Source organism: Sciurus vulgaris (assembly GCF_902686455.1).
Source record: "Sciurus vulgaris genome assembly, chromosome: 3".
NCBI lineage: Eukaryota > Metazoa > Chordata > Mammalia > Rodentia > Sciuridae > Sciurus > Sciurus vulgaris.
Window position 1 is genome coordinate 36,647,776 of NC_136463.1, and position 21,679 is coordinate 36,669,454.

The 21,679-nt window shown below is 37.4% G+C and overlaps 1 protein-coding gene and 1 pseudogene across 2 annotated transcripts in view; both read right to left on the reverse strand.

Annotated features, from left to right (window-relative positions):
- Positions 1-21,679, reverse strand: part of BCAS3 (BCAS3 microtubule associated cell migration factor) — a 568,797-nt gene that overhangs the window by 224,018 nt on the left and 323,100 nt on the right.
- Positions 708-19,647, reverse strand: LOC306656344 (growth arrest-specific protein 7-like; annotated as a pseudogene). Its single transcript has one exon. The product of its transcript is annotated as a growth arrest-specific protein 7-like (transcript).

The window sequence follows — 21,679 nt, forward strand, 5'->3', positions numbered from 1 at the left end:
GTATTGGGATTTCCAGAGACTTCAGAGACGATGCTGGTCTGATAGGAACCATGATTCAATGTTCTGACTTGGGGCTAATTTGCCGAATGAGGTAGTTCCATCCTGACCTCTCTAGGCAGGGTTGGTCTGGGAAGACAGAATTCAGGCCTTCCCAAGACTCATGGGGATGAAAAGTGGCCAAGAAAAGCTAGATTTGGGCTCCCAGAATACAATGAGACAAATAGAGGGCTGTAAAGGATTTTAGGTGCAGGCTGAGCTGATGGCGCCTTCTGTTCATGAGTCTGATCCTGACATTGGCTTGGAGGCAGAGGTGGCCCTCCCCTGATCTTCCAAAGCCCCTGAGGAGATAAAGTGACCAGTTGGAGGATGGGCCTTCGGGCATCCAAGGGCACAAGTGTGTGACGGCCACCCCTATGGAACTTAGCAGGGACCACAAAGTTCCAGCCTCAGTTTGTTCTCAGAGCAACAAGCATGGCATGGGGTTTGGGGGCTTTAGTCTTGGAGACAAGGGCAGGGTTGCAGGTCTGTCTTCTTGGCCTGGGAATATTTGGGATCCCCCAGCTGGGCCATCCAGATCACCCTTCTGGAATCGCCAGCTCTCTCCTCTCTCCTCAGTGGACAGAAGAGTGGGTGGGAGGGCAGCTTCACCCAGCAGGAGACACCATCTCCTTTAAATGGGACACCCAGCCCCTTTCCTGGGCGGGACACCCAGCCCCTCTCCTGGGCAGGACCCCCAGGGCCACTCAGGCTTGTCTAGATCTCCATGTCCACAGGGCAAATGTTGCCCGTTTTGTGCTCTCTGACCCACAGCTCTCTGTCTTTGGCCGGGTCCACTTTTCGAAGCAGTTGGTCCACAGGCTCAACTGTGCTTTGGTTGAACATGTCCGTCTCCTGCCGCAGCTGTGTGTACTGGCACAAATGTTGCCGGATCATCTCCACCCTCTCCACTTCCAGCTGTTCCAGCTCCAAAGTGGTGGTCACCATCTCTTCAAACCACTTGGACTGGGCCTGGTTGTAGAGGTCCACACAGCGCATGAGGTCACCACCAGCCTGTGGACGTCCTCCGTGCCTTCTTGATGTCCTCCTCCGTCTTGTTGCTCAGCTTGATCTCCAGCTGCTGGGTCTTCATCTCCAGGTCTCTCTGCTGCTCTGTGAGGGCTTTCCGGGTCTTCTTCACCGATGCGTAGCAGCTGGTGAGCTGCTTGCGGAGGTCAGCGATATGGTGATCACGCTTTTTCATGTCTTTCTTGAAGTTCTCACGAAAGTTCATTAGGGGCTTCTCTATCTCGCTGTGAAGCTTGGCGGAGAACTTGAGGTGAACTTCTGCATCATCTGCCAGGCTCTTCTTCAACTGAGTCCATGTTTCTCCCAGGGAGCCTTCCTCTTGTGCAGCCAACGAGTTCTGAGAGATCTTAGCCAAGTTCTTTGCATATTCTTCTTCAATCTTTATCTTCTATCAGATGAATTCAGATATTTCTTTCTGCATTTGTTTGCCCTTCAGTTGCTTTTGCAGCAGCAGTTCGAACACCACCATGATGCCATTGCCTTGGGGGTCTTTCCTATCAGCCCAGAAGTAGTCACAGTAGCTCCACTCAGTTGGCTTCAGCAGCTGCTTGTGCAGGCATTGTGTCTGGGTGAGGGAACGTCATGCAATTTATCATCTTCTCTGTGTGGTCACCTTTATTTTCAAAATTATATATTTTGTCTTCATTGCCTGAAGTTCTGTCTTCCAAGTGGTCTCCTCTGTTGGTGCTACTTTCCATTGAATTTTTATTTTGGTTTATTGATTCCTTCATTTCAAAGATTTCTTCTAGATTTCTTCTCAGGATCTTTATCTCTTTCTTTAAGATATCTTCCCCCTCCTGAAACATAGCTCTGATTTCATTCTTTATATCCTCCTTAAAGTCGTGAAACAATTTTACTAAGTATATTCTGAGTTCCTTCTCTGACATTTCTTCTACTGATTTGTCAATGGCGTCTATAATTGGAGCATCCTGGTTTGTTTGGAGTGCTTTATTCCTTTTTTTTTTTTTTTTTCATTTTGTTTGTGTGTCTTCCCACTTAGCAGTGGGGATCTGAGGTAGTACAGTCTCTACCTTGTAGATTTATAGTGTCCCTGAAGGTTTCCAGTACCTCACAAGTCTGGGTTTCAGTTTCGAAGGCTCCCCCACGCCCAAGATGGCTCCTGGATGGCAGACGACCAATGAGCTCCAGTGGAGAGCAAAGGATATGGAAATAGGCCCCAGGGCTGCTTATATTCTTTGATATTTTCCTGTTAATCCATGTATATCTGGTAAGGAGTTTCTCATTGATGGTGGGAGCTGGGTAGAGGGGTGACTTCTGTCTTCTATTTATCTTGCCTGTCTTGCTCAGCATTAACAAAGTATGTAGGTGCATCCATAGAGAGTGCTTCTGCTTACCAGAGTACTTAAGTTTTCAAGACACTTGATATTTTTCCAAGTAACCTGAATGTGTATTCTGACCATTTAATGTACTTCAGAGATCCACTGTGTAAGCCTTTCACAACTAATCTATAACCCTAACATTTATTCCAATGTTGGAGAACCTTCTGAAAAAAAATAGAGGTTTTGCTAAGTTTGCTGAGTGCAGTAAATAGTGGCCCACAGACCAAGGTCAAACAATGATATTTATCTACAAAGTTCCCACTTATACGCAGCACTCAAGTAGTTCTGGAATGGTGTCTTCAGTCATGAACACAGTAGCATTAGATGTGAAACTGCAGCCTACTTGTGATGAAAATCACCAAGTGGAGAGGATTTTTTTCTATTGGCATTCTGCGTTGTAAAGGTCAGGAGCAACATCATGCACACCTGTAATGCCAACTATTTGGAAGGTACGGCGGGGGAATCTCAAGTTTTAGGTCAGAGTGATTAACTTACTGAGACCCTGTGTCAAAATAAATTAACATGAAAAGGGCTTGGATGTAGCTCATCCCTGGGTTCAATCCCCAAAATGGGGGAAAAAGATAAAGGAAGAAGAAAGGAAGGTGATTATAGGGACCCAATGTCAAATTTAGTAAAAATCACTAGAAAAAAACAGAAGCGTGATTTAATGATCTGAGAAATTAGGCAAAAGTGTCAACTCTGACGAATTTTAAAATGGTTATAGGTCAAAGCATTAAAAACTTCTTTGGGATAGAGTAGCTATAAGGGGAACATGGTGAGGTATCTGCCAGGGGTTAATTGCAGCCCTGCATGAAAAGCAGTTAACAAGTGAGAATTAGAACACCCAGGAGGAAAAGAAAAATGTTTCCAGTGCCATGAGAAATAAACAACAAAGAAGAAATATTTCCTTTGGCTACCACTACCTCCTTTTCAAAAGCTCAGAGGAGCTACGGGGAATGCCAAGGACTGGTTTTCTCTCAACTCCCTCTGAAACATTTGTCTTCATTACCACTCTTTTTAATCAGGGCTCCTTCATGAGTGTTTCTGCTCAGCCCCTTAGGGGCAGCTCTGGTCTGCGATAAATCAGAATCCACACCGCAAGTCACTAATCAGCACTCTCAGGGAAAGAAAAACAGAGAAGTGCAGACCACTACAGCCGAAAAGGCTCAGAGGCCCACAGGCCTCAAGAAAGAAAGGCCTCTTGCAGAAATAAGTTAGCAAAGGTGCTACAGGACTCTAGTATTTAGGAATTTTTTTTTTTTCAAATCTCAATAACAAATTGTTCATTCTGATTTTTAAGAGTGTGAAAAATAATTTCATTTTAATAGTATACAATGATTATCGATTTGTTTAATAAATTATAATTTGTACCCTCAGTTTAATAATGTTTAAGCCTAATTGAAACTTAGTAAGCCCAGAGCAGAAGAATAGAAGATAAATTCAAATAAATAAAACCATCAGCAGGGCTTGGTGGCACACGCCTATAATCCCAGAAGTCTAGGGAGGCTGAGGCAGGAGGACTGCAAGTTCAAAACCAACAATTTAGACCTTAAGAAACTTAGCAAGACCCTGTCTCAAAACAAAAATCAAAAAGGGCTGGGATTACTCAGTGAGACCCTGTCTGTAAATACAATACAATACAACACAAAAAGAGCTGGGGATTTGGCTCAGGGATGTGACTCCCTGGGTTCAATTCCTGGTACCAAAAAAAAGGTGGGGGCAGGGCTGGGAATGTAGCTCAGTAGTAAAGCATCCGGATTCAACCCCAGTATCTAAATGAGTAAACAAATTTTAAAAACCATCAAAGTCAACAACTCTCCTCCTCATCTCCTGACCTTTCAGTGTTGTCATTAAAAAAACATTCTGGGTAAGAACTCTCTAATGTTCACAGCGTGGCTGTTACTTTACTTAAATGGAATTAGACTCATGCAACTATAAACACATAGTATTTTTTTCATTGCGAAGTATTTTAGGAATAACTAGAGGAAACAAGTTACTCTAGAACTTAGGATTCTACATATCTTATACTACTATAGATCTTAAGCATGGATCACATAATAAAATAATACCAATTATAGAGAAGTGACAAAATGAAGAGAAGAACAGAATATGATTTAGCAAATGTGGCTACTAGTCATGTTCAAAACTAAATGGTTTACCTAGGCTAAATTATGGAACCGTTTGAGTATTAGTTTCTTTATTTATAAAATAGGGTTTACGTATTCTCACATAGTACTGAGTTGCTAAAATTCCACATAAATTCAAGGTGTTTTCAAAATTATTATAAAGAGCTCTTCTGAAAGTACTAATGGGCTAGAAGAGCTAACAGAATTCATGTAAAATAGAGAAAATAAATTTTTCATAGGATGATAGATCCAGATTATGGCCAATATTTCCAGGATACTTGGATACAAGCTCTGATATGAAAACATCCCAGAAATATGAAACCAGATCATCATTAGCTATGCAAATAATCAAGCTAAGAGTTGAGTTAATGACTTCCAAAATTGATGCAAACTTTTTTAATGCAAATCTAAAACCTTTTTTAATGTCAGTCTGCCAATAGCATGGACTTCAGAAAGAAATCACAGGTAACAGTTAGCCAAATATATAATGCTCTGTGGCAATGAAGACATTCCACCCTGCCTAGGAGTCGAGCGCTCTTCCAACTTCATTGGCATTTTACTCCTCGGTGTCTATGAATACCAATGGCATTATAATGCCATCTCACCACATGGCGGCCAGCAAGGAGCTTGTCCTTTACACCATGGAGCCCCTCTGAGTCAACATCATACATGGTCAAGAAATTCTAGTATTCTCTTTTCTCCAATATTATTACTAATAACTATAAAATATAAATAAGGAACTAACATCCATCAAAATGAGAAACACTTTCTGAATCTAGATAACACAATTAGCCCCCCCCCCTTTTATTTTTCAACAAGAACCCTTGTCTGTCATGACTTTGGGATGAAAACCCCCTCGGAAGACCTCAGGTGAATCATTTTTTGATGCTGACATTAAGAGCTGGGATCAGACCAGCTAAGGAGACCAAACCAACTACAAAGGTCAGCCTCAGTAGAGTGAGGGTGCTCACAGGGGGCATGTCCTGGAAGCATGGTTTAAATCTCCCTCAAAACATCTGAGTCTTGTGTTGCAAAACGGATACAACCAAAGGTTCTTAAGGACAGGACTCACATAATAAAAGCAATATTTTAGGAAGACGTTCTATTACCACTATGCAAGATGAACTGGAGGAAGTAACAGGGTTGGAGACACTGAAGGTTATGCGACCACTGTGGATACTTGAGTGGTGCTCTAGGCCAAAAGGGATTAGGATCAGCTCTGTGGTTATTCTGAAGAAGGGGCCTGTGGGTCGCATTTGGATATAAGAGTTAATGATGATAAGGAAATTGTACAGATTAGTTTCTCATGATTAACTGGGAAGGTATTTTGTAAGCTGGTTTTTAAGGAGCTCTGGGATTTACAATTGAGAGACATACTTGTGCAATTATTATTAAGTATTAATAAGCATTTGAATGAGCTCTACATAAAAGAAGTGTTTACAGTAAATTAAAGATTAGTCACATAAACTCAGTAAAGGTGAATATGGGTCTTTCAGCTGTCTCTCAAATATGTGATTACAACAACTGGACAGATGCCATTGGAGCACCACCCATATGCTCTTTCCTGGAACTGCCAGATGTCTGAGTCACAGAAGCGTTGTGGTGACGATGCTGCGGAATACCTCGCCTTCACTACCATAAACCAACAAAGCAAGAAGCCTGGCTCATCTACAGCAAAGTGTTGGTGGCCTGTTAAGTGCAGATAATGATATTATTTTTTCTTTGAATTTTGCAGCTAAGCTGTATATAATTTAATGATCTGCTATGAGAAATGATTAAGTCCAGTTTCTGTAGACCTCTGAGAAAGGCTCAAGAGAAGAAATGAATAAACTTGTAGTTTCTACATTAGAGGGGAAAAAAAGACCTAAGGAAATCCACAGTTGAATAAAAGGTGTAAATGAAGGCTCTAAAACTGAGGCCTCCGTACACAGGCCACTCAAGGCCTCCTCTTCTCCAACATCACATCCAAGAGCAGCACGGCAACTCTCCTGTGTTTCCAGAGTACTTTAAGGATGTTGAAAGCCCTAGAAGTTGAAAATCCAATCTGGCTGCTATAAAGCAGCCCCTCTCAGACATATTCTCATTCCTGACAAATACCCACCCACCAGCAGGACTGGGAGACACATGGCAACCAGAGCAAGCTGTCAAAACTGATCATTATAAAACGTCCATCTTCTAAAAGTACAACATTTGCAATGTTTTCCTTGGAAAGACAGTCTTTTGAGAGTCATAAAAACGTGGTTAGAACTGATGAGGTTAGCTCTGGTAGTCTATGCTAACAACCAGGTTAAAAACGTAAAGGTGAATGATCACAGTAGAATGTTTCACAGAAAAACAAACAAACAACAACAAAGGAATTCATGAATTATGTGCCTCTACTTCAAAGAAATTCATGATTTTTAGCACTCCTCCTCTGAGAAAAGTCCTCTGGCCCTCCTCCCTCCTTTAATTTCCTTTCTTATTCTATACCCTCAGGTTATCAGCCGTGTGCTACATGGCCTAGGTGACATATAAAGTTCACAGCTATTTGCCTGATCTCATGATCCTCTATCAAAACAGCACTTTCAAAAGTGTTTCCTGTCTAGCTCTGCACTTGCGTGAGTGCTTCCTTGGCTGGATCAGCTGCCAAATTAAATCCCTTTGGTAGAAAACTGGAGAGAACTCAATATAGCCCTGTCCCTCTCTCCACCTTAGGCCTGACATCCGGAAGTGACTTAGGAAGTACTCTAATGGTTACCAAATTTTTGGGAACTGATTTAACTTTTCTGTGCTAACCATGTGTTTAGGAGAGACTGAATCACTAATCATCACTTGACCTTGTGACAGACCAAAAGTTGCCGATTTTTTTTCCTGAAAAAAAAAAAAAAAAAACAAAAAAAAAACCTACCAGTTAGCACAATGATGTAAATGCAAAATCATGTTGTGAGACGACTGCAAACATGCTGGTTTCCAGATGTTTGACAAGACAGCGCAGAACCAACACAAAGGAGGACCAACCGTTTCTGTCACAAACTCTGCTGGGTCACTTGCTTCTCCCTTCCCAGCACACAATTTTTGCAAGTGCTGGCGATTTTATACAGTCATCAAATGAGTTAAGACAGAGAAGAACTGAAGATCAGTCCATCATATCTCAATTCTCTTTGAAAATGCAGAAAATTCTCCAAATTGATTATTATTATTACTGTGCTCAGCAATAACTGCAGTTTGATTTGACTGAGTGTATATTTATTGGTGCACCCCTTACCCATGTCACTTAAAAAAGCTTGTGCAACCAATTAAATAAAGATAGGAACCTGAACAGAGCTCTGAACATTCCAAAAAGCAGCCCCTGTGACTCTCGGCCACAGATAAAATCTGAGTGAAGTCAAAACAATACTGCTCAGGCTGTCCCTGCTGCTTGGGCTTCTTCTTTATGTACTCATCCCTGACTCACACTATTACTGGTGGAAGGCTTCCAAAAGAAAACCAGATCTAGTTGTCAGATTTACAGTATCAAGGAATCTCTAAAGGGAATGAGTTCTTTAAAAGAAAAGCCAAACTTTGGGTAATTACATTCAAATTCCTTAATCACATTTTCTGAGCTCAATGGGAATTGTGGTGTTTCTTTGTTGAATATCTTCTCCAAAGCCACACAAATGCAGTTCAGATTCTTCCTTCAAAGGGATGTCTAACAAAGGGGCTTCCCCTTGGCAGAATGCTATTTTCAAGGGTGTAACTCCTTATCTTTTTCAGACAGTTAGAAGCAGTGTGTATGCAGGTGTGTATATGTATGTTTTATTTTGTTATATCACCTTTCTCACTTTGTAATTCCCTGGGAAAAAAAAAAAAAAAAAAAAAAAAAAAAAAGGAAAAAAAAAAAAAAAAAGAAAAGAGAAGAGCATCTGAGGAGTAATATGCAAGCATTAGTTTACCAGCAACATTAGACATTACAGCTTGACTATTCCTTATCTGAAATGTTCGGAAGTACTTACAATTTTGGAGTTATGACATGGACTTTACTGATTGAGCATCCCTACTCCAAAAATTCAAAATGCTCCAAAATCCAAAATGTTTCGAGAATCAGATTCCATATTTAAAGATTAGGGATGTTCAACCTATTTTCTAGTGTGGTAATACTTGCTTCCTCCACACCTCTGGCTACATAAGAGAACTATATGCCTCAAGCCCTTGAAGTTCTAATCTAATAATCTGCAATAGAACTTACTATGATGATGGAAATGTTCTATATCTTGTGATACCTAAAATATGATAATATGGCTAGTCGACTGAAGAACTAAAGTATAAGTTTAAATGAGAAAATATAACCAGTGCCTATTATATTGGACAATACAATTCTAGCCCATGAGCTATGAATAGAAATGACAGCTGAAAAACCTCCAATGTCCATTTTGTCCTGCATGCTCACCTGCAATACTTTAATGGTAAAGGCTTCACCAATGTAGGTCTCTGAGTAGAGATAACATGGAAGAGAGACGCCTACAACCTGGGATATTTAGGAATAATTTACCCAGAAAAGTCACTATATATAAAAGAAAGAAAACATAGCAAGTATTGATCTTCTTGAAGATCATATGGGTCACATATTACCTGCAAAAACATTAAGAAGCTCCAATTGTACATGTTAGAGGAATAAGAGTGGAAGATATAGTTGCTCAAGCAGACTGAATTAGTCTCTAAAGATGGATCATAATACAATACTTTGGGACCTGTGATAAAGGGGGGAATAACTTTGGGCATTCTCTACTTGTTGTAAAAATACTCCCCCCCGCAACAAATTTTAAAAACATTTTACATTCTTGTCACCACATAAGTAACATGTTTCTGTCTCCAAAGTAGGGATTCGTTTGTTTGTAATGTTTCCCACAGAGAAAAATATCTACTAGTCATGAAAGAGTTAAGAGAGACCAAAATTAGACACAGTTCATGTTAAAGGTTAGAAGAATAATCAGTCACTTGAAAAACACTACATAAACATTTTTCCGGATGCAATTTTCAGTCCAAGGATACATTTCCCAGTAGAAATCAGCAGCTAAAAAGGAAATCATTTCGTCTCCATAAGTGCCAAATTGTATCCTGATTTTTCCTGGTCTGGCTCAACTTTCAAAACTAGTGGTTCAACTTCTGCAATCTTTCACCCAATGACTATATAAACACATCTTTACAAGACAGACATAATCCTTGGGTGGGCCAATTTATGTTGGATTATGAAAATACTTAAAATACAAAATCGTATAATGACTGTTGTCCTTCAGTTTTTCACTAAAAGGAAAGAAAATTCCATTAAATATAGGCAGTGGTTCATGTGAAGATAACATGACACATATGTTACTTTCTTTTTCCCCCCACAATATCTTAGAAAATAAATATTACCGACAACTCAGCAAAGGGTTGCCTCACATTTTGGCAAAGGTGATATGTAAATTAAGATTTTGCAAATATACTTTTGATGGAGCCCCCTGCCTCACAGTGCACCACATAATTGGAAATGAATTACACCACTCACAACAGGCAAGGAAAAATTCTCACCCTTGGAAGTATTTTGGATCTTCTATATTCGGTCAGAGGTTATAGAAACATTAGTTTTAAGGATAAAGTAATCTTAAGTTAAAACCAAAAGATTCATTCAGAATTTATTACTGCCTCCAATTCATATATACCTCACATTATACAGAATTCCCCATAATATGATTCAAGTAGAATCTAGACCCCATACCTACGAGAAGTCGTAAATTTTAAATCTTCATGGAAAGGTAAACTCTGTTTTTTCACTTCTTCCTTGAAATTCTAGAGTTTTTATAGTCAACTACAAAAGGCATCGTGAAAAGCATATCTTTAGCATTTAGCATGTGGAAGGGAAGAATGTTAACTTTTCCTCCAATGGATATAGTTATGTAAAAGAAGACGTTCTGGGAGTCTTTGGAGAGTACAGAATAAATCATTGCTGTAAGATCTGGAAAAGTTTGGTTGAGCGTTAAGAGATTTTCGCATCTGTGTCTATACATTCCTGTCTTGGGGATAATGTATCTCCAAAACCATTCATGGAAAAAAACTCTTTCAGTAAGCAAAACTTTGAGCTGCATTTGCAAGCATTGTACTCTTATATTATTGAGAATTACAACAAATATCCATAAAATTGCACAATTAAAAATTACTTTGCCAATATTGCTAAGAGCAATAACAACAAATTTAAAACAGCTTAATAATTTTTATAATTCACTGTATAACTGTATGAATAACTTTCTGATGTCTAGACTAGCTTCATTCTTGCTCCTGAGAAAGCAAATATGATACAGTATGAACAATCTAAAGGAATTCACACAGAATAATGCACACTTCTTTTCATGTGCTAAGAGGGGTTGCTGAATGTTATACTTCTATAATTTACGAAAACTTTAACTGGTTGTAAGTATTAGGAATGCATTTTGTGTTCAACTGAATAACTCTGCCCAAACCAGCATGAAGTATTTAATTAAATATTTTCATTTAAATGTAATGGATTTAAGGCCAGCCTGGGCTACAGTGTGAAACAGCATCTCAGGGGAAAAAAAGAAAGTAATGGAAACATAAAACTTTCAATTTGTTGCAAAATAAGAAAATCTTTAGTTCTTCTGAGAAGAATATACATCTACATACATAGACATTCAAACCAAGGCTGATCTAGTTTTTTAGTTCAAATATTTTGCATTCCTTTCTGATTTAAAACACTCTCCTGTGAAAGCCACCATTATTTATAAGTGAAGAAAGAAAAGGGAATTTGTCTTACTTCTTCCCACTCCTCACTCTGCCATTGTCACCTGTATCTATTTCCAGGAAGCCAATATTCATTAGGGTTAATCTGCCTACTAAATGAATAAACAAAGGATTTCTCTGTCACTAAGAAGCCAGGTGAACCGATAGCATCTTCTAACACAGAAAATCATCTGTACCATACTGTTCAGGAAATTACCTGCTGCAATCCCACACCTGGGATCATTTGGCAGGCAGATTTGTAATGTTGAGTAATATATGGAAAATGGACTAAAACCATTTTTTCAAAGGACTGAAAAATCTCCCATATTTTAGAAATGAAGAACATTTTTATGTGACTAATTGAATAACTCACCAAGGAAAACTAAAGAAGAAAAGCAAAAGCAAAAATCTTTTCCACATTCCCTCTGCTAAAAAACAACAGGGGAAACCAAAATATCAAAAAGCTGTGAAGTCTGATGATACAAAAGGACCAATACTTCTGTAGAGCTCTGAGATGTTAAAAATAACCATTCTACATAGCATGTAGCTGATGAAATAAATAAGAAGTAGGTATTGTTATTCCATAATCCCTGCTATTATAGACCAAGTAAAGTTACACGACCTTACTAAAGAACTCAGGATCAATCATTTTGTTAATGTATTACTGATAATAAGATCACTTCATGTTTCATCTTGTGCAGCAGAATCCTAGGACTTACTGCCTTTAGAAATTATTTTTGCTAGGTAAATGATCCACTAGGAAACCACTGGTGTTAAATACAAAAACACAAAACAAAATAAAAGAAATGAAGTCAAAGATATATGACCTCTCTGCAGATGTGCAGGGCGATGGGGGAACAGGAAGGAATTACACCCTAGATACAAGTTTTAAATAATGTCAGACAGACAGAAATCTATGTTCGATAAGCACATAAAAGAACTGGAGGGCTGATGTGATTACACACGTGACACTGCAGTGACAAAACCCACTGACAAAACATGAAAACAGTGATGTGAAATTATTTCCTTCTGAAAATTATGATCAGTTCTATGGGAGGGGCTCGAAGTGACAGAAAATGAAATAAGACTAAATCTGTTAGCCTCTATGCCAATGAGAATCAACCAAAATGCTATCCTTGACACATGGGTCACTAAGTTGCTGACACAGGAACTATTTGTTTATTCAACTACTAATAATGTGCTTACAGAGAAAAGGAGCCAAACTACTGAGTAGATTACATATCATTGTCTAGAGGGACTAGAAACTAGAGGAAAACAAGACGTAGGAAAAAGGTTAGTCTACATTTAATGAGTGCTTACTGTCTGTCAAACCTCATATGAAGAGGACTGGGTTTGCTCAAGAGTGATAAAAAACAGATTCAGTCTTCATATGTAGTGTATGTCATCATTATTATTTTTGAAAGCAAAAGTTTTCAGCTTCACAAGGGTTCCCTGGTTGTTTTTTATGGTGAATATGTCAGATGTGTATCAGATTCTACAGAAGAGTTGAGAAGTGTGTCCATTTGGAGGAATAACGCTATCACCGGGAAGCAGCGGAGATGAGGGAAACTGGGTCACACGCACACTGCACCTAAGGAAATGCAGAGTAGAGAGAAATAAAAAGGACTTACTCAAAATATGGGATCTTTCAGTCTTTATCTGTTGGGCCAGGTTTTCTGAGATAAGTCATTAGGCATAAATCAAAGTAAATGTAAACTGTATGTGAATTCCAATAGCCATCAGCTTATACCGTTGTATTGACAACAGATGCTAAATATATGAATGTTATATACACATATTCTTAAATTGATTTTTGCTGAGTTTTTTGGTATACATGGGAAAATTTAGCACGTCAGTTTAAGGAAATGCATATGATTTCTCCTTTAAGACTCTGAAAAAGCATCTGGGAGCAAGATAATGTTTGTCCTGACCTGCCAAAATCCTGTGGAGATCATCTCGAATCCACATCACATTCCTGAGTACTAATGCTCACACTGGGTCTTTTGCATTAGCAGATGTGTGAAAATGCATGTACTCAGAGAACTCCCTCGTGGCTTCACATCTGAAGAAGCTCCTCTACTGCAGCTATTCCAGCCAAAAGCTAAATGACATTTCCAAGTTAAGTATACCTTCATTTAAGCTAGCGTCTGGAAGAAGAAATTCAACCAAAGGGTTTGTTATCTGGCCTAAAACCAAGAGAAGCCTGGAGCAATGTTAGACAGACTTTCAGGAGACCTTCGATATTCTCCTTCTAATACTCAGGTCATATCAGAGACTCTGATACATTTTTCCTTACTCGTGTAATCATTTCTAGTAGCCAAATGTTTCCATCCTTCAAATGCATCACTGGAAGATTCTCCTGTGTGATTTCAGTTGTGATTAAAATTGCAGGAGTGGGCATGTTCAATACTGTCCCTACTTCATTATTTTGGCTATGTCAAAGATTAAGCTGAAAATATTAAGGAAACCAAACTATGTTTGTATACTTTCTTTTAAAATTTCTTTTGTAAAAGTATTTATGAGCCAGGCATGGTGGTGCATGGCTGTAATCCCAGCTACTTGGTAAGATAGATAGGAGGATGGTAAGTTCAAGGCCAGCCTCAGCAATTTACAGAGACCCTGTCTCAAATAAAAAAATAAAAAGGGCTGGCTGGGGGCGTAGCTCAATGGTAAAGCACTCCTGGACTCAATCCACAATAAAACAGTAACAACAAAACGTGTTCCGGAGGCTTATCAAAGTTAACTCAAGCCCACTACAGAAAACAGTGGAAGAACCTTTTTAAAAATTTAAAACTACCTATAATCTTAAGACTCATTTACTCTCTTTTGGTCTGTCATCCATGAATCTATATATATATAATTTTTTCATATGAATACTATATATATATCTGAATACTATATAAAGTCATATATATCCATGACTATGTCTTGCTTTTCACAAAACTCTGTACAGTTTTATGCCCTTCAAAGTTTATTATTATGCAAATCAGGGCTCACAATCTTAAATGGACAAAAAGCATCTGATAGGGGGAGAAAAAGGACATGAAGAAAATTCAAAATGTTCATTTTATTCTGTGATAAAGTCCAAATGATTATGAATGTCAACATATCAAATAATATAACACTGATTCCACAGAGCAAAACTAGAGAAATAGAGAAACATGTACGTCCACAAGTGTGTGTGCATGTGCGTGCAAAAAAAAATGTGTGTGACAGCAAGGGCAGACAGTTCTTTTTGAAGAGTTATGTTTTATACAAAAGGAACAAAATAGTTCTGTAGCTAATATCAATTTAAAATAGACCTTGTGGTTCATTCATTCTTATTTAAACTTCTGTGTAGAGGAAGAACAGAAGTGTTAGCAACGTGAATCTAGAGATTGTTTAGATATTCACTGTACAATATTTAAAATGGTTTCTGTGAAATTTTGCATAATAAAATTTTTTGAAGTAAATTTCCTACTCATTGTCAAGTTAGCAAAACTTGCCCATTTATACTTTCAGATATGCTGAAGAATAACTTTATTAAGATTCAAAATCCACTAATATTTTAACTGACATTGCATGAAAGTTCTGAATTTTGAAATGCCTGCTATTTTAAAAATATTCAGCCAGGCACAGTGGTGTACGCCTGTAATTCCAGTGGCTGTGGAGGCTGAGGCAGGAGGATTGCAAGTTTGAGACCAGTCTCAGCAACTTAGTGATGCCCTAAGCAACTTAGTGAGACTATGTCTTAAAATAAAAAATAAAAAGGACTGGGGATATGACTCAGTGGTTAAGAGCTCCTGGGTTCAATCCATGGTAACAAAAATAAATTTAAAAAAATAAAAATAAAATATACTCAGTCTTCCTTTTCAGATCATAACATGTAAATTTATGTAAATAATATCTTTCTATCATGGTAGAGATTCCATTTTCTTTACATAGGCTCTTATCTTTCTCTTAGGGTCATTCCTAAGTCATTTGCATTTTCTATGGCTATCATGAGTGAAATATTCTAAACACTGAATCACACAATTAGTTTTTTGTGGTTTATAAGTATAGTATGGATGTTCTGCATATTTATCAATCATATGATAAATTAATAAGTTCTTTAAAAGTTGATGTTTTTGGATTTTCTAGGTTAAAAATTATATTGTGTGTAAATTATTGCATTGTCTAGAACATTTAAAGTAATTATATGATAATGGTCATAGTATGATTGCCTTTCCCATATTTTAGAAGGAATGTTAAAAGTATTTCCAATTAAATACAATGATGTTTTTTAATTTAACATAGCTATTCTTTATTATATTAAGAATATATCTTTCTATTCCTAAGTTTTCTCAGAATAACGCTGATGAATAAGTGTTAAATTTTATTAAAAGTCCTTTCAACATTGAGATTATCATGCTTTGTTATTAGACCAAGAAATACTATAAATTACAAGGACACATTTGATAATATGGGATAAATCATATTTGGTCATGGTAGATAATTCTTTAAATATAATATGAATTTTGGTATATTAGTGTTTTGCTTGAGATTTGTCATTCTAAATTTATATCTAAGCTTAATGCATGACTCTGTATTTGTAGGTTATATTTGTAGGATTTAGTCATTCATTTTTAAAAGCCTTGCTTAGAGGAGATTAGAAAAACCCTGTCTCCATAGGTGTCAAAAAGTTCCTCAATGCTAATGTTATTTATTATGAAATAGGAAAAGGCCACAGCCTGCAAGAACAAAAGGTGAGATAATGGCTTCCACGTCACTTAACTGTCAGCCTTACTTAGTATGAAGTGCAGTGTCTAGAGACTCCCAAGCAAGCATCAACGAAGAGTATGTAGAAAATTAAAGTAACTGACAAACATAGGGACTGTCAACATTTTGGAAGATAACTTAAAAATCATAATGAATTTTTTTGTTATGTTATTATGGAATAAGAAACAAACAAAAAACAGGTTTAAAAAAACACCAAATAGTATGCATTTCAAATAGCAGCATCAGAATCCTGAGAAGTTAGTCCCTATAATGGTTGAACATTTCTATACCTCAAGGGTTTTTTTAAATACTTTTTTTTAATTGTAGATGGACACAATACCTTTATTTTATTTATTTACTTTTATGTGGTGCTGAAGACAGAACTCAGTGCCTCACACGTGCTAGGCAAGTGCTCTACCACTGAGCCACAACCACAGCCCCTCTATACCTCAAGTTTGCGTGTGGTTTTGCTGGTCTCAACAAAAGCTCACACTCTCTAGCCCCAGGAAGAGGAAAGCAGCCTAGTGAGATGGAAACTTTTAGATAGTAACTGCTCATCACAGGAAAAACTCTGGAATCCCCATCACCCACAGCAGGAAGGGCTAGATTTCCCCACCTCAAGAGGTACCCAGTATCCCCAGTGCAGTGGTGTTAGAAAAGGCTGGAGTTTTACCCCCGCTTGGTAACATCCACACTCATGCAGTGCCAGTGCAGAACAAGCAGGAAAGAGGCACCCCTTCTCAAGTGCTAGCTGGAAGAGGCCTAGGGAAGAGGCCTCTTTGAACTCTGACCACCTGATCTAGTGGTAATGATGTCACTTCTGCTACCTTCTCAGTGGGGAACCAGAATTCACATTGATGCCCAGGAGTAATGACTATGGGGGGAAATAGTAGCTAGGTAAGGAACCTGGACTCTACCTCTACCAGGCAGAAATGGAACAGAACAAGCCACTTCCCCTGCCATGGAGGCGCCAGGAAGGTAGCTACAACTGAAGGGCTGAAAAAGATCCAAACAGGCAAAGGGCCAGGTTTCAACTGAAAATGACTCAACATATTTAGATCAAGAAGATATCAAACCTCATGAAAAAGAAATATTCAATAGACGCAAATGCCAAAATGCCAGAGATGTCAAAGATTGAAAAGCAGCTGTGGCATTAAAAAAAGGTTTCAATGAGCAATTAAGGACAGGATAGAAAGCAAGGAAAATAAAAAGAAATTTCACTGTGAACTCTAGGTGATAATGATGTGTTAAAGTAAGTTCATCAGTTCTAACAAATATACTACTCTGATGGGGATGTCGATAATGTGGAAGTCTATGCATGTGTGGGGGCAGGGGCTTTATGGGACATTTCTGTACCTTCTGCTTAATTTGGCTGTGAACCTAAAGCTGCACAAAAGAATCTATTGGAAAGTCTATTTGAAAAAATGAAAAGCCTCAGCCAAGAAATAGTCTTAGCAAAGAAGAAGATATAAAGAAAATCAATGGGACTTTCAAAACTGAAAAATATAATAAGCAAAATAAAAATTTCAAAGAGCCTTATGTGGTAGTAGACGTCAGTTGTCCCAGAACTTGGAAGCCTGAGGTAGAAGGATTGTTAAAAGGCAAGAATTCACACCAATTTGGGCACTATAACAAGACTGGACTTAAATAAACAAAAATAAAAATAAATAAAAATAAAAGCAAGCTAAGTGGATGGTTTCGATAGCAGGTTAGAGAGAAAATGGAAAGAATCAGTAAAGAGAAAACAAATTAGTCAACAGAGTGAAAAAACTAACAGAGTGTAAGGGATCTATTGAATTATACTGAGAGATCCTAACATACTCTTCATTTTAGACATGGAAGGAGATAAGAAAATACAGGTTGAAGAAGTATTAGAAAAATAATGGTTGAAAACAACCCAAATTTTACAGTGGAGACAAATCAGCATATTAAAAAAGCTGAATGAACCCTAAAGAGAATACTCCCAAAGAAGTCAACTAAAAGACATATCAGAATTAAAACTCCTAAAAACTAAAGGCAAAAGAAAAAACCTTGAGGTAGTGAGTGAAAAATGACACTTTATCAAGAGGGTGGGGAACACTTTGAATGACATCAAATTTCTCCTCAAAAAACAGAATAAAAGGAAGTAATGCAATATATTTCTAATGTTATTTTTAATTGACATGTAATAATTATATATACTTATGACATATAGTTTGATGTTTCAATACAACACACAGGGTTTTTTGAGTAATAAAAGAAAAGAGCTGTCAACCATAAATCCCATATCTAGATTACCCTTCAAGGATGAAGGAAAAATTAAGACATTCTCAAATGAAGAAAAACTAGGAGAATGTATTGCCAGCAGACTTGTTCTAAAAGAACAAGTAAAGGAAATTCTCCTAACCAATAAAAAATCCAAACAAACAAACAAACACAAACAAAAAATACATAATCTTGGGATGTTAGGTAGGAGGAAAAAACAAAGTAAGCAAAAATATGGGTAAATACCCTAGACTTTCCTTCTCCTCTTCAGGTTTCTAAACATGTATGAGAATTAAGGCAAAAGTTATAACACTCTCTAATGTAGTTCTAAGTATACGTAATTTTAAAGATTATTGCATTATAAATAGGGATGCTAAAGGGACACAAAGGGAGGGAAGGCTTCACTCAAACTGGTAGAATAATGGTAAACTTCATTAAGGTACATATATGCACATAACAATTCACAAAGCTTAACCATTAATACAGCTATATAAAAAATACAATAAAATAAAAATATAATACAAAATACAGTACAGAAAAACATTCTATGGGCCAGGGATGCAGCTCAGTGGTAGTGTTTTTCTACCATGTGTGAGGGTTCCATCCTCAGATCCACCAAAAAAAAAAAAAGTAAGTCAAAACGAAATTCTATAATATGTTTAACAACCCATAGAAAATCAGGGAAAGAGAACAAACAAAAAACTACAGCAAACAATTAGACAATAAAAAAGAAATAAAATGGTAGGCTTTGGTCCTAATATATAATGTATCACATTCAATGTAAATGGCTTACAAACACTAACTAAAAAATATTGGCAGAATGTACTAAAAATGACTCAAATATGCTGTGCAAGAGAAACTCAATTAAAACATAATGATACACGGAGTAAAAGTAAAATGTTCAAAAAAGACATATCATTCAAACATCCCCAAAGGAAAACCGATGTACTTATCTTAATTTAAGATAAGCTTAAAAGCAAAGAAATCATAATTATGAGAAAGTATAAAAAAGTAACAATTCTAAATATGTACACACCAAACAATGAATCTACAAAATTTATGAAACAAACCCAGACAGAACTGAAACAAAGAGATACTTAGGTCCACAATTATTGTTGGAGATTTCAACAAGCCTCTCTCAAAAGTGGTGGGAATACAAAATGATAAAGCCATTATAGAAAGAAGTTTTTCGGCTTCTTGAAAAATTAAACGTATACTTATAATGTGACCGCATGGATATTAAAACTTTTATGCACAGGAAAACCTTTATGTGATTGTTCAGGGCAGCTTTACCTGAAATAGCTCTAACCTGGAAATAACCATAATGTCTTAAATAGATGAGTAGGTATATAAACAGTGGTACATCCACATAACAGAATACTACTCAGCAATAAAAAGGAAACTTTTGCGGGGGGGTGCTGGGGATTGAACCCAGGTCCTCACATATGCTAAGCACACTACCAGAGAATTACATCCCCAACCAAAAAGAAACCACTCATCCAGCCAACCACTTGGACTGACCTCAGAAGCATATGATCAGTTAAAAAAAAAGAGGCAATATCAAAAGGTCACATGGTATGGTCTAATTTCATTTATTTAACATTCTCAAAATGAAAAATTATAGAGATGGAGAACAGAGGTTGCCATATATTAAAGATGGTGAGAAGGGAACTGAGTACGGCTACAAGATGTGGCACAAGAAAGATATCTGTAGTGATGTATAAGTTCATATTTTGTGGTAGTAGTTTTATAAGCTACACATGTGCTAAAATAATAAGGAAGTATATGTACATGTTAGCTCAATGTCAATTTTTCTTTCTTCCTTTTCTTTTTTTGGGATCGGGTAATAGGGGTTAAACTCAGGGGCACTTTACCACTGATTCACATCCCCAGCCCTTTTTATATTTTCATTTTGAGACAAGGTCTTGCTAGGTTGCTGAGGCTGGCCTCCAACTTGGTATCCTCCTGCCTCAGCCTCCCAAGTCACTGGGACTACAGGTGTGCACTACTGCACCAATGTCAATTTTCTTTTGCTTCTGTAAAATATGGAAGTGGACAATAACTCTGCTAGATAGGTGTATTCTATAAATTGGAAGTCTCCCAGATTACTTTCTGCAGACTCGACTTAGTCAAGCGGGCTCAACATAAGAAACACAATGATTTCCTCATCCATAGCAGTAAAAACATCAGTTTGTAAAAACATCACTCTATTGGAAGCAGTGGGTGTCACTGAGACAGCTTGAAGGAACCTTGCAAAGTCCTCAATAACTCACCCAAGGGCTGGTGAAGTACTTCGATACTAATGCTGTCTCCTGTACTGAAATTCACACAGGGCTGACCCATTAAAATATAGGACTGATCACATAATTTGTGGAACATACATACACAATCACAAACAATATAGTAATTAAAACTGGCATGAAAGGATGCTTATGGTATTTAGAGTGAAAACAGACACATATATACCAAAGGCTTGTCTAAAGATGACTTTGAATTTCTTCTCTCTTTCCTTTTTATATATTGTTTTGGTACATTTGTCTATAGATGTTTTCTACATATTTTTTACCAAGCTGTTTCTAAAACAACAATGGCTTATCTGAAAACCCAGTACATTTTCAATGTACAATATAAACCTGAAATATTAATATTCCTGACAAGAGATCGTAAATCAATTTACAATATGAAAATTCCACAATATAATGATCAATGGTGAATTAACACTCTTTCATTGTTCAACATTATTTTACTCAGCTTTTGTGTCCAAAATATCTGAGAAGAATAACTTAGAGGGGGAAAAATTATTTTGGCTCAGAATATCAGAGGTCTCAGTCTTCCATAGATGACTGACCACTCCACTGCTTCAGGACCAAGATGAGGCAGCACACGACACCAAGAATCATGGCTTAGAGAAACTGGCCTCTTCACGGCAGCAAGAGAGCAAGGGAAAGGAGCCACCAGGCAGATGCACCTTCCAGAGCTGGCCCCCAGGGATGCACCTCCCCCAGCCACGACCACCTGTCAACAGTTCTCTCCCAGGCAGTCCATTCAAAGGAGGATGGACTGATAAGGTTACAGCTCTCACATGCCAATCATTCTACCTCTGAACAATCCTGTATTAATACAAATTTGGGGGGACAACTCATATCCAAGCCATAACAAACGTCAGTAGTAATTTAAAAAACTATAAAATGAAACTACTTTTCTTCCCCAAATAAAGTTTGTGCATTCCTGTTTTTTTGTTGTTGTTGCTGTTTGTGGTAACAAATACACAAATAAATTTGCAATTTTAACCATTTTTAAGAATATGATTCACTGAACTCGAATACATTCACAATAATGAGCAATTATCACCTTCATCTATTCCCAAAACTTTTAAATCACCTCAGGAATTCTGTAATTATTAAGCAGTAATTCTCAATACCCATTTTCCTCAACCAC